Here is a 13,457-nt window from a genome sequence, read left to right as displayed (position 1 = left end):
ATCTTGTCTTTGCAGTCTATTCAACTGAATATATGTTAAAAAGGATTTCCAAATCATTGTGTTCTGTTTTCATGTACGAATTACACAACCTGCCAACTTCACTGGTTTTGGGTTTTTATATTTAATAAGGCTATTTCCTTCCAGAAAAGTGGATCCTGAGCCCAGAACACATTCCTAACACACACTGCATCATTGTGCTACCCTGGAATAAACATTTTTCACAAACTATTAACTCAGTAAGACATGTTGATCCGTCTTGTGTTTTTGCTTCAAACCAAGCAATTAATCACCCTAATCGTTCTCAATTAACTCTCAATAACAGCTGCTCACTCTCCACGTCACACCAGTCGCTTATGCGGACTCCCGCACCAAACAGGTGATGAATCACTACCAGCAGGTGCTCCCTGCCCCAAGCAACTTTCTCTAACGTAATAGCTTTAGGTGACCAAAAATTAGCTGAAGATGAAAAGCCAGAAGTCGTCAAGTTATGATCAGTAACACAAAAGAGTTTAAAATCTGCTTGCTTTAACCTGGACGTCTGTCAGCTTTGGCATCAAGCTTTCAGTAAGCCTTCACTGTCAGAGATAAGGCTAAAAAAGTACATTAGTTTTTTCTGCTTTGGTGTAATTTACTCCATATGACATTGTTGGGCATCTAGGCAATTGTTTGCATCCTCTCAGGGATTAAAACTATACATGTGTTGATACAGTTTCAAGAGTAAATATGCCATTGTAAATAGTTGCAATGATGTACTTATTTTACTGAGAGTTGTATGTAGGGAACATACACTATTTAGAGTTTAACAATTGTGAAATGATGGTAATATATTAAATTTTCAGTGTATTTTATAAAAAATTAAATCCTGTGGTCTCGCACAATCTATGCCGTAACCATGTTTGTTTAGGCAAAACAGGAACGCTAATCGTAGACAGCCTCAATGGCTATTGCCAAACTGTTTGATTGGATTTTTGATTAGATTTTTATTAAGGATCCCCATTAGCTGGCTGACGCAACAACCCACTAGTTTTAGTGGGGTCCACAAACTCAATACAATTACAAGTAACAGCATATAATTATAACTACACAAAACAGAAAAAAATAAAAGCATCAATAAGAAAACAAGCAATCTGTCACGATGGTGGCGCATATTGGTGCGCGTTTTGTCCACCCCAAGATGCAAGAAGACCAGAAGGGACAGGAATAGCAGGTAAGACCTCGGTTTATTATAAAAAAAAAGATAACAAAAAGATAACATTTGTACAAAAACAGACAGATGAAAACGTGTGCCTACGCATTTTAAGATAAGCTAAAACTTAGCACGGAAAACAGAGTCCAAAAATGACGTGCCGAGCGCACGGGAAGCTAAGGAGCTACTTAGCATACAGACAAGATTTAGGAAAAGCCAACGTGAGTGTTGCTTACCGCAAACAAAGGATCAAGGCTGAACAGAGCGAGAAGGCAGGCTTAAATACTGGCAGCAATCAGAAATCAGGTGCGCATCAAAAACAAGTGGCAGGTGGAACAAATCTGAAACCATGGTAACAAAACAAAGAAGGAAGAGCAAAACTAGGGATCGGAAGAGTCCAAAATCAAACACAAAACACAAAAGGACTCAAAAACCAAAATAACATATGATCCGGGCGGCACAGAATAATAGATACCATTACATATAACTACACAATACAAAACCAAACAAAATCATCAACAAGCAAAGTAATTTAAAAACTATAATAAAATATTAATTTCCTTTTAAAAACCTGTCTACTTTCAATGTCGGTGAAAATTTGAGGCAGGTTATTCCAGAGCGATACAGATCTATGAATAAAAGATTTCCGCAAAGCATTCTTCCTGGGACGAGCGAGTACAAAGTTTTGAAAAAAAAAAGAGAATTAGAAATGAGTCAGCAGGTCTTGCCATACTACAAAGGTTTGGCAAAATATATAAACCAATAGGGGCCTGCAGTTGACTCCTGGTGACCTCCAGGACTGTGTATTATCAGTTTATGTAAACATGCATGCATCAAGAATGTATCAAATTGTCAATGGAATAGCACTAATTATCATCCGTTTCTTCTCTTTGACCAGGGATCGGTGCAAAATTTGGTGCTTTTACCTGTCACGTTTATGGGATCATGCACCCATCAGGAGCAAGGGTGAAGTGTCTTGCTCAGGACACAACGGACGTGACGAGGTTGGTACTAGGTGGGGATTGAACCAGGGACCCTCGGGTTGGGCACGGTCACTCTTCCACTGCGCCACGCCGTCCCTCGTTACATTAGTTTTGGATGATACCACAAATTTGGGTATCAATCAGATACCAGGTAGTTACAGTATCATACATTGGTCATATTCAAAGTCCTCATGTGTCCAGAGTTTATAAACATGATATGAATTTTAAAAAAAATAAAATAAAAAATATTTTGTGATGCTAAAATATATCAATGTAATCATAGTATAATCGACGAGATACGCTCCTGTACTTGGTATCATTACAGTGGATGTTAGGTGTGGATCCACCTACAGCGTTTGTTTACATTTTGATGACAGTGAGCTACGTTGTGTAGTGAAGCATTTTTAGCTATTCCTCGTCCAGCAGGGATGATACTTCTAAGAAACGTACTTTATTTGTCGCCATGGAGGCGAGGATTAGTGATTTAGAAGTAGCTAAAACACTGCCAACTGCCTCTGGACTTTAGCCGTTAGCTAGTTAGCCATGTCCTAAAGCACCTCTTCCTGTCCTAAAGCACCTTTATCGTTAGTTTTTAAGCCAAAATACGTCCGTTCTCCCTTTTCTGTCTACACACTGTGTCTGCTTGTAAGTACTCCATTATTGTGCGCTGCCGAACACACTCCTCTGCTCGTAAACCAGCAATGTCATGACGTGACGACGGCGGGCGCTATTACCGGTACTTTTTAGAGGCGGTATAGTACCGAGTATGATTTATTAGTATCGCGGTAGTATACCAATACTGATATACCGTACAACCCTATTACAGTGTAACATTCAGCATAAAACAAGATTGGGACGTTCAACTTAATGGCAAAGACTACATCCCAACTACGGCTATACATCAAGAACAAACTGAAATTAATGCATATTTGCAAATTAAACAAAGAAGTGTAATAAAACAAGATGTTACACGAGAGAGCACAGTAAACACTATCAACTCAAGGTTAAATGTTAAATAAAAATGTATATTTGATGAATTAAAAAGAATGACATTGATTACCTCATGAACACGCACACGAAAGTACCAAAAATGTATACCATTGGGTATACTAGTACAGTGGTTATCAACCTTTTTCCAGTGATGTACCTCCTGTGAACATTTTTTGAATTCAAGTACCCCCTAATCAGAGCAAAGCATTTTTGGTTGAAAAAAAGAGACAAAGAAGTAAAATACAGCATCAGTTTTTGATTCATCAAATTATATAACAGTGCAAAACATTGCTCATTTGTAGTGGTCTTTCTTGAACTATTTGGAAAAAAAGATATAAAAATAACTTAAAACTTGTTGAAAAAAAAAAGTGATTCAATTTTAAAGATTTCTACACATAGAAGTAATCATCAACTTAAAGTGCCCTCTTTGGGGATTGTAATAGAGAGCCATCTGGATTCATCAACTTATTTCTAAACATTTCTTCACAAAAAAGAAAACATTAACTTCAATATTTATGGAACATGTCCACAAAAATCCATCTGTCAACACTGAATATTGCATTGTTGCATTTCTTTTCACAGTTTATGAACTTACATTCATATTTTGTTGAAGTATTATTCAATAAATGTATTTATAAAGGATTTTTGAATTGTTGCTATTTTTAGAATATTTTTTTAAAAATCTCACATACCCCTTGGCATACCTTCAAGTACCCCCATTTGAGAACCACTGTACTAGTACACCGACAATTAGTAATGTATCGGTTTTAACTGTGAGAGGAATTCACTCATCCCCAGTCACTACATTATATAACCACTACAGTAACTCCAATTAATTTCATAAAAGGAAATACACCTTTTATATTTTTTTAATTGTGCTTTTGCAAGGAGGAAAATATAACATCGTTCAAAATGGTTGGTTTGTATGACTCCAATTTGCATTCTTGATGCATTAACCTGAGTTGTAATCGGCCATTTAAAGGTATGATTTCAAAATAAACATACGACCATACCAAACCGTTCCTTTTAAAGTATTCCAAGTGAAAATGATCCTGATTTAATGTGACTTAAAATGCCTCTACAATTACAGCATGTGCGCGACACTGTTTTCTAATAATCCATCAGGCTAATGTGTCGGCCATGAGACGAGGCCTGGAACTAAATAGTTTCAGTCACTGTGGATCGGGTGCAGACTTGCAGACAGAGGCGGCACTGTTGGAAGCGAGAGGAAAGAAACACGCAGAAGAAAGAGAGACAGAACAGAGGATGGATTTATTCGAGCGCCTCCTTTTCCTGTGTAAGCACTTTTTGCAGCAGGGGACAGAAGCTCGCCTCCCAGGCCTCCTGACGTCCATTTATCAGTCAACGTACAAACGGGGAAAGCCCTTCCTTATGTGACTTCCAAGCAGTTAAGTTCCCCAGTGCTCAATCACCTGAACGAGTGGGAACGCAGAAGGAAAGAACGCAGGGAATCGAGTTGCCGTTAACTTACTGAGGCGAACCGGTGACTGACAAATGAGAAAGTACAGCCATGGCAGTGCCGACGAATGAGTCTGCTTTCCTCTCAGGAGACCACGGAGTGCAGTGGCTTGGAGGGATGGGTGGATGACAAAAATAGGACTGACGTTAACAAGTCTTGGTCACCTTTCAGAGTTCACGCACAAAAAAGGTGACGTGGTTTGCAGATTAACTCTTATTTGGATCTGCTCAGTGCTTTTACTGAGATTGCGTTAAAGGGGAACATTATCACCAGACCTATATAAGCGTCAATATATACCTTGATGTTGCAGAAAAAAGACCATGTGTTTTTTTAACCGATTTCTGAACTCTAAAAAGGTGAATTTGGCGATTTAAACGCCTTTCAATTGATAGCCTGTCGAGCGATGACCTTTCACCCGTGACGTCACAACATGACGCAATCCGCCATTTTCTCAATCTTATTACACGCAGCACGTCAAATCAGCTCTGTTATTTTTCCGATACCCACACAAGAATGTGTGGATATCCTGCGACACTCAAAGCAGATGCATTTCCAATGATAAAGTCAACGAAATCTGCAATATTGGAAAATAGACCACCACTGAATATGCCCGAGTGCGAGCTAATCAGGGACGACGGCAGTCTCCTCCCGCAGACGAGCGAGGTAAACCCCCTGGATATGATTTGTGCCACATCTTTTTCTGTCTCATTTTGTCCACCAAACTTATAACGTTGTGCATGAATGCAAAAACGTGAGTTTTGTTGTTGTTATTGACTTATGTGGAGTGTGCTAATCAGACATATTTGGTCACGGCATGACTGCAAGCTAATCGATGCTAACATGCTATTTAGGCTAGCTGTATTCCTCATTTGTAGCTATATTTGCATCCAGCCTTTCCCTCCACCCACGTTTAATGCCAAACAAACACATACCAATCGTTGGTTAGCAGGCGATTGCCAAATTCGTCCTCGCTTCCTCCCGTGCCGCTGTCTGTCCTGATAGGGCTCAATAGCTTCAGTTTCTTCTTCAATTTCATTTTGGCTACCTGCATCCACACTCCAACCATCCGTATCAATACATGCGTAATCTGTTGAATCGCTTACAGTGCTGAAATCCGAGTCTGAATCCGAGCTATTATCACTATACCTTTTTGTGCTATCCGCCGTGTTTTTTTCTGTATAATCATGCTGTGATGTCACAGGATAATGGACGGGTGGATATAACGATGGTTAAAATCAGGCACTTTGAAGCCGTTTTTCAGGATATTGCGTGATAGGTAAAATTTTGAGAAAAACTTCGAAAAATAAAATAAGCCACAGGGAACTGATTTTTATTGGTTTTAACCCTCAATGGTAAGTGGGTTATACTTGTATAGCGCTTCCTCTACCTTCAAGGTAGTCAAAGTGCTTTTGACACTATTTCACCATTCACCCATTCATACACACATTCAAACACTGATGGCGGGAGCTGCCATGCAAGGCCCTAACTATGACCCATCAGGAGCAAGGGTGAAGTGTCTTGCTCAAGAACACAACGGACGTGACAAGGATGGTAGAATGTGGGGATTAAACCAGGAACCCTCAGGTTGCTAGCACACGGCCACTATCCCAACCGCGCCACGCCAAACCTTCTGTTGATGAATAAGTGAAGTGAATTATATTTATATAGCACCTTTTCTCTAGTAACTCAAAGCGCATTACATAGTGAATGTCATGTCTTTGTGAGCATGTTCTGTTTAGTTATGTTTTGTATTGTTTTTGACTCCATTAGTTCCTGTTTTTGCGCACCCTGGTTTGTTTTAGTTTCCATGACTATCAATTAGTTTTCACCTGTCATGTCACACACCTGTTTTCAAGCACCACAGTACTATTTAAGCATGTAGTTGCCAGGCAGTCAGCCTGGCGACATCACCATCTATCCCCTCCTACACACCCATGTTATCCATGCTGATAATCCATGCTCTTTCTCGGTCACAGTAATTGTTTTCGTTTTTGTTGTTCATATTTCTGCCATTGTGCAAGTTTTTGTTTTCAGAGCCAAGTTTTTGCACCTTTTCTGTGAGCGCCTTTCGTTTGTACCTTTTTTTTGAGTTATTAATTAAAAGATGTCCTTACCTTCACGCCATGTCCGTTCCAATCGCTTTGCACCTCGGGAAAACAAACAGCACCATAGTCCAAGTCATGACAGTGACACCCAATATCTAATTTTTACATTTAAACCAGTATGGGTGGCACTGGGAGCAGGTGGGTAAAATGTCTTGCCCAGGGACACAACGGCAGTGAATAGGATGGCGGAAGCGGGGATCGAACCCGCAACCCTCAAGCGGCTGGCACGGCTGCTCTACCAACCGAGCTATACTGCCCCAGCTTGGGATGTCAAAGCTATACCGTGTTCTGTTTTAGGTTTTGTCCACATATTTTTAACAAGTTATGAAAATAATCAAATAGAATCTATCTTTATTGTCATTGTACTTGTGCAACGTAATTGCAAGCAAACTAGTTTAGTGCAAATTCATAATGACATACAGTACAAAAAAAGAACATGGTACTCAGATAAATAGTCAAAAATAATACATAAAATACCAAAACAAGTTAAAGGACCGGGGCTTCACGGTGGCAGTCCTGGGTTCAAATCCAGGCCCAGGATCTTTCTGTGTGGAGTTTGCATGTTCTCCCCGTGAATGCGTGGGTTCCCTCTGGGTACTCCGGCTTCCTCCCACTTCCAAAGACATGCACCTGGGGATAGGTTGATTGGCAACACTAAATTGGCCCTAGTGTGTGAATGTGAGTGTGAATGTTGTCTGTCTATCTGTGTTGGCCCTGCGATGAGGTAGCGACTTGTCCAGGGTGTACACTGCCTTCCGCCTGATTGTAGCTGAGATAGGCGACCCCGAAAGGGAATAAGCGGTAGAAAATGGATGGATGGATGGATGGAAGTTAAAGTACCAATGATTGTGTCACACACACACTAAGTGTGGCGAAATTACTCTCTGCATTTGACATATCACCCTTGATCACCCCCTGGGAGGTGAGGGGAGCAGTGAGCAGCAGCGGTGGCCGCGCCCGGGAATCATTTTTGGTGATTTAACACCCAATTCCAACCCTTGATGCTGAGTGCCAAGCAGGGAGGTAATGGGTCCCATTTTTATATTCTTTGGTATGATTAGGCCGGGATTTGAACTCACACTCCACCAATCTCAGGGCGGACACTCTAACCACTAGGCCACTGAGTAGGTTAAATACCAAGCACACAGCTTACATGCACAGTCATTATTTTGTATGCCTTGTGTTCAGTGACACTATAAATAATATATTAAATCTAATTAAATAATCAGGGCTGTCAAAGTTGATAAATGTTTCCTTTAACGGCACATTTGAACAAATGTTGTGTATGACCCTCAGTCTATTATGTTTGTGTCCATGTTGTGTTGAGGAGGGGTACTGTGACGATATGTCACTTCATTTCTGTTTGTGCTTCCTTGTTTTGTGTTTATTTCCGATCAGTGCTCTTATATTGAGTTCCATGTTCTGCATGTCTCCGCTGAGCACTTTTTTCCCCTTACCAGCTGTTGATTGGCAGACGGGCCACACTTGGTGCCGCCTCGCCTGCTCCTCAGCACTCAATGTGTTAGGGCGAAGACGGGTGGAAGGAGACGGCACAACAGTGTAAGTCCAACTCAATATTTATTGAGTAATTAATGATTACGTGGGATGTGTATGCTACTATGTGTTTGAGTGTGAACTATATGCTGGAATTAACATATGGAAATACCGTAAGGAATGTTGTCGTGCGTGTTGGATGGTGGCGTCCAAAACCGGAGGGAGAAGGCAAAAGCAATCCGGTGTCCGAGCGTGGTCGTGGGGCAGGAGAGAGCGTCCAAAGTCCAGGCAATGTGTCGGGGATCCAGGTTCCAGAGAGGATGGCAGCAGGAATGGAGACAGGGGTGCAAGCAATAGCAACGTTCAAACGACGAGGTTTCAGCGGCGGGAATCTTTATTCCGTCGTCCGTAATCACTGCCAGGTGTCTTGATTGGTGATCGTCTCCAGCTGTGTGTGTGAGCGGTCCACGCTGCGCGCGTGGGGGCGTGTCTGGATGTGGCGCGTGTGGACGCACTCAGAGTGGAGCCGCCGAGTGCTCCCGCAGATGAAGGCAGGGAAGACTGAGCGTGTGTCATAACACAATGATTGATTTATGTTTTGGACATTGCATGTACGACTACCTTGTTCTTGTAATGATCCGCTGCCCGGATCGTAGTCTATTTACGTTTTCCGGTTCTTTTGTGTTCTCAGTTGCCATGACAGCAGATTACATTCACCTGCCTCTGGTTAATGATCGGGACGCTCACCTGTTGCCCGGGCGCTAATCAGAGGGCTATTTACTCCATGCCCTGGCCTCACTCGGTCTGGCTTCCTAAGTTGCTTTTGCTACAAATGACGACTTTTGTTTCCTGCTCTGTACCTGCTAAGCTCTTTTATCTTCTAGCTCCCACGCTAGCTCATTTAGTTTTTGCCTTAAGTGCTATGAGCACCTTTTTCTTTGTTACTGTCTGATTTATTTCTAAATAAATCATTTGTTCCTACCTGCACTGTGTGTCCGAAGCCCGATCTGCATTCCTGGGAGAAAAAAACCCTGCATCACCATGCGACTCAGTCGTCACAGTTCTCTGAGTGAATTAAAATCATCTTACCTGCTCATCGTTCTCTTGGTTCCTGCATCTTGGGGTCACTACAACTGCAACCATGCGAGTTTGTCACACATATATTTCTATAAACAAACAATTGCATGAAACAAACAAATTGTCCAGTCCCTTGTATATTTAATAAGTTACACTCAATAAAGATACAAAACTAATTCTATATGTGATTAATTATGAGTCAACTATGGAGAATGACATTAATCGAAATCAAATATTTTGATCGTTTTACAGACCTAATTATAATTATTAATATATGTAAATCGACAACTGCGATAAGGTGGCGACTTGTCCAGGGTGTACACCGCCTTCAGCCCGATTGTAGCTAAGATAGGCACCAGCGCCGCATGCGTCCCCAAAGGTATAAACGGTAGAAATGGATGGATGGATGGGTAGTTCTACAAGTTTAGTAATAATGATTAGTGTATCACATATTCAAACAAAAGTTTTTTTTACTTAATAAGACATTTTGTCGTAAAGGGCTTCACGGTGGAAGAGGGGTTAGTGCGTCTGCCTCACAATACGTACGTCCTGTGTAGTCCTGGGTTCAAGATCTTTCTGTGTGGAGTTTGCATGTTCTCCCCGTGAATGCGTGGGTTCCCTCCGGGTACTCCGGCTTCCTCCCACTTCCAAACACATGCACCTGGGGATAGGTTAATTGGCAACACTAAATTGGCCCTAGTGTGTGAATGTGAGTGTGAATGTTGTCTGTCTATCTGTGTTGGCCCTGCGATGAGGTGGCGACTTGTCCAGGGTGTACCCCGCCTTCCGCCCAATTGTAGCTGAGATAGGCACCAGTGCCCCCCGCGACCCCAAAGGGAATAAGCGGTAGTAGAAAATGGATGGATGGATTTTGTGTAAACAAGATATTAAAACGTCAATTTAAACTAAATTCAATTGAGCAACCACAATATTCACTTCCTTTAAAATCCACAAGAACATGTATGAATAAACAAAGGAGGTTTTTTGAATCTATGAAAATTAATTTATAATCAATTTCATCCATTGCATATTCCGCTTATCCTCTTTAGAGTCATGGGTAAGCTGGAGTGTATCCCCGCTGTCACCCGGCCTACACCCTTGACTACTCGCCTGCCCATAGCAGACCACATATTTGGGATAAGTCTAGTTATAGTTCCAAACATACTCCAGCTCATAAACTTACAATAAACATGCTTTTATTTTGTCAAAGTATAATTTGGGGGCAATTTTACGGACGTGTTTGGTGCGCTTTTCATGTTTCAATAGGGCATGCCTTCTTTGTTGGCACAGATAACTTTAGTCCGGCTGAGTCCCCCCATGAGTGCTGCATCAGTGCTTGTTTCCTCGCCAAGTGTTTGAGCGGGTGCCGAGTCTGCGTTGGATTTTAAGTGAATTGATGCCAACAGTATTTGGTCGGTACCTATAAAAGTACCGATTTAGGTACCTCACCCAAGCACTCATAGACAAACAACTATTCACACATAATACATTTAAAGGGGAACATTATCACCAGACCTATGTAAGCGTCAATATATACCTTGATGTTGCAGAAAAAAGACCTTTCTTTTTTTTTTCAACCCATTTCCGAACTCTAAATGGGTGAATTTTGGCAAATAAACGCCTTTCTATTATTCGCTCTCGGCGCGATGACGTCACAAGGTGACATCACATAGGTAATCAATCCGCCATTTTATCAAACATATTACACGCACCAAGTCAAATCAGCTCTGTTATTTTAGTTTTTTTCGACTGTTTTCCGTACCTTGGAGACATCATGCCTCGTCGGTGTGTTGTCGGAGGGTGCAACAACACGATCAGGGACGGGTTCAAGTTGATTTACGTGGAATGTGCATCGATTAGCACGGTATGTTAATCGATGCTAACATGCTATTTAGGCTAGCTGTATGTACATATTGCATCGCTATTCCTCATTTGTAGCTATATTTGCATCCAGCCTTTCCCTCCACCCACATTTAATGCCAAACAAACACATACCAATCGATGGATTTAAGTTGCACCAGTGTCAAAAGATGCGAAAGTCCCTCGTTTGGTCTGCGCATTTTACCGGCGATGCTACGACAGATGGCACAGAGAAACGTGTGGATATCCTGCAACACTCAAAGCAGATGCATTTCCAGCGATAAAGTCAACGGAATCACAAAGGTGAGTTTTGTTGATGTTATTGACTTATGTGCTAATCAGACATATTTGGTCGCGGCATGACTGCCAGCTAATCGATGCTAACATGCTATTTAGGCTAGCTGTATGTACATTTGTCGCTATATTTGCATCCAGCCTTTCCCTCCACCCACATTTAATGCCAAACAAACACATACCAATCGACGGATTTAGGATGCTCCAGTGGTCTGGTCAAAAGATGCAATCGTTGGTTAGAAGGTGATCGCCGAATGGCTTCAATAGCTATTCGCTCAATAGCTTCAGTTTCTTCTTCAATTTCGTTTTCCCTTTCTACCTCCACACTCCAACCATCCGTTTCAATACATGCGTAATCTGTTGAATCGCTGAAGCCGCTGAAATCCGAGTCTGAATCCGCTCTGTTTACACAGTCACCTTTAGGGGACCTCTGACGATATGGGGACCAAAAAACAGGTCCCCTAAAGGGAAACCTTTTCAAATTATAGTCAGATCCATTCTGAAGATGCCTAAATGACTTTTAAGCTTTGGCCCAAAAACATGTTTACTCAGTCCTCAGTAGTCACGTACAAATTGGTGTGAATTATGCAAAATTATTTAAATATTAACTTTTTTTCCTCAGGGTCCCAGTAAGAATGATCAGCACATTACTTCATCAATCCAGAGATTTAAAGACGTGTATGAGCTAACTGGGCAGTGGCCATTTTACCTTTTTTTTTAATGCATCCACAACCTGTAAAAAGGGTTGTCCCCACAAGTGATGATCAAAAACTTGGTAGCCATTCCAAATGATAGCCAGTATGTATGTGTGTGTGTGTGTGTATGTGTGTGTGTGTGTGTGTGTGTGTGTGTGTGTGTGTGTGTGTGTGTGTGTGTGTGTGTGTGTGTGTGTGTGTGTGTGTGTGTGTGTGTGTGTGTGTGTGCGTGTGTGTGTGTGTGTGTGTGTGTGCATTAGGGGAAAATGTTGAAGGATTCTTACACTGCCACGTTTTTCAGCATTTGAAGGATTGAGTGTTTTTGCAGAAGGTATGAATTCAGGAATGCCCACAAAACAAGCCTGTTTTGTGGGCAATAAAAATATTTAATTCAGGAGGACCTTTATTAATGGTGTAATTATTTTGGTATTAGTCACAAAAGTTTATCTGAAGCGACAACAAGCAATAACAGGGAAACATTTTTCTGAAGAGTAGAAGCAAGTTGAGGGGACTGAAAGAAAGAACAAGACTGTCAGATGGAAACAAAGAGAATAGAGACAGCAAGGCTGCTTTTTGTCAGACTGCGTGTCAGACCAGACGCCTCCACCTCCACGACATGTTCTTCCCCGTCTTCCCACAATCTGTCCATCACTTAACCCCCCCCCACTTTCCTCCTGTCAGACACATCTCAGCTCGGTAAGCATTTACTGATTTTTCCATTCTGCTAGAAAGTCTTTTAGGATACACTATAGCTGAGAAAGCTTTCGAGTGAGTTATTCGGACAGACACAAACAAAGGCCAACCCTGACCAAACAGAAAGACTTAATCATTTCTGAATAGGTTCACTATCCATCTCTGCATTTTTTTTTAATTGCTTGCCTCCTTTGCAGGGAGCTGGAGCCTACAACCCCAGATCAACTACACTCTTGACTGGTTGCCAATCACAAAGACAGACTGACACATTTTTAAATTCCAATGTGACATCTCTGTTCACATGCACTCTTTCTAACTTCCATTGTTGGCCAAACGCCATGTGCTTCTGAAAAGCTCTTGGGCGATATTCACAATAATAACAGTGCAGACCATCATATACTGGCGGCTCGGGGGCCATATCCGGCCCAAGAATGACGCCCTACCGGCCCCCGGAGCTCAGCGTACCATAATGTTTTTGCAGCAAATTCCAAAAAACCCGAGAGTGATTCTGTTGATTAGAGGAATTTGAACCAATGCAAACACATTGGCATATCCTTTAACTTTGTTTGCAAACTGGGTGTTAGGGTACAAGGGGTAAGA

This window comes from Nerophis ophidion, linkage group LG22 (genome assembly GCF_033978795.1).
Source record: "Nerophis ophidion isolate RoL-2023_Sa linkage group LG22, RoL_Noph_v1.0, whole genome shotgun sequence".
NCBI classification, from domain to species: Eukaryota; Metazoa; Chordata; class Actinopteri; order Syngnathiformes; family Syngnathidae; genus Nerophis; species Nerophis ophidion.
This window is presented reverse-complemented; position numbering follows the sequence as displayed.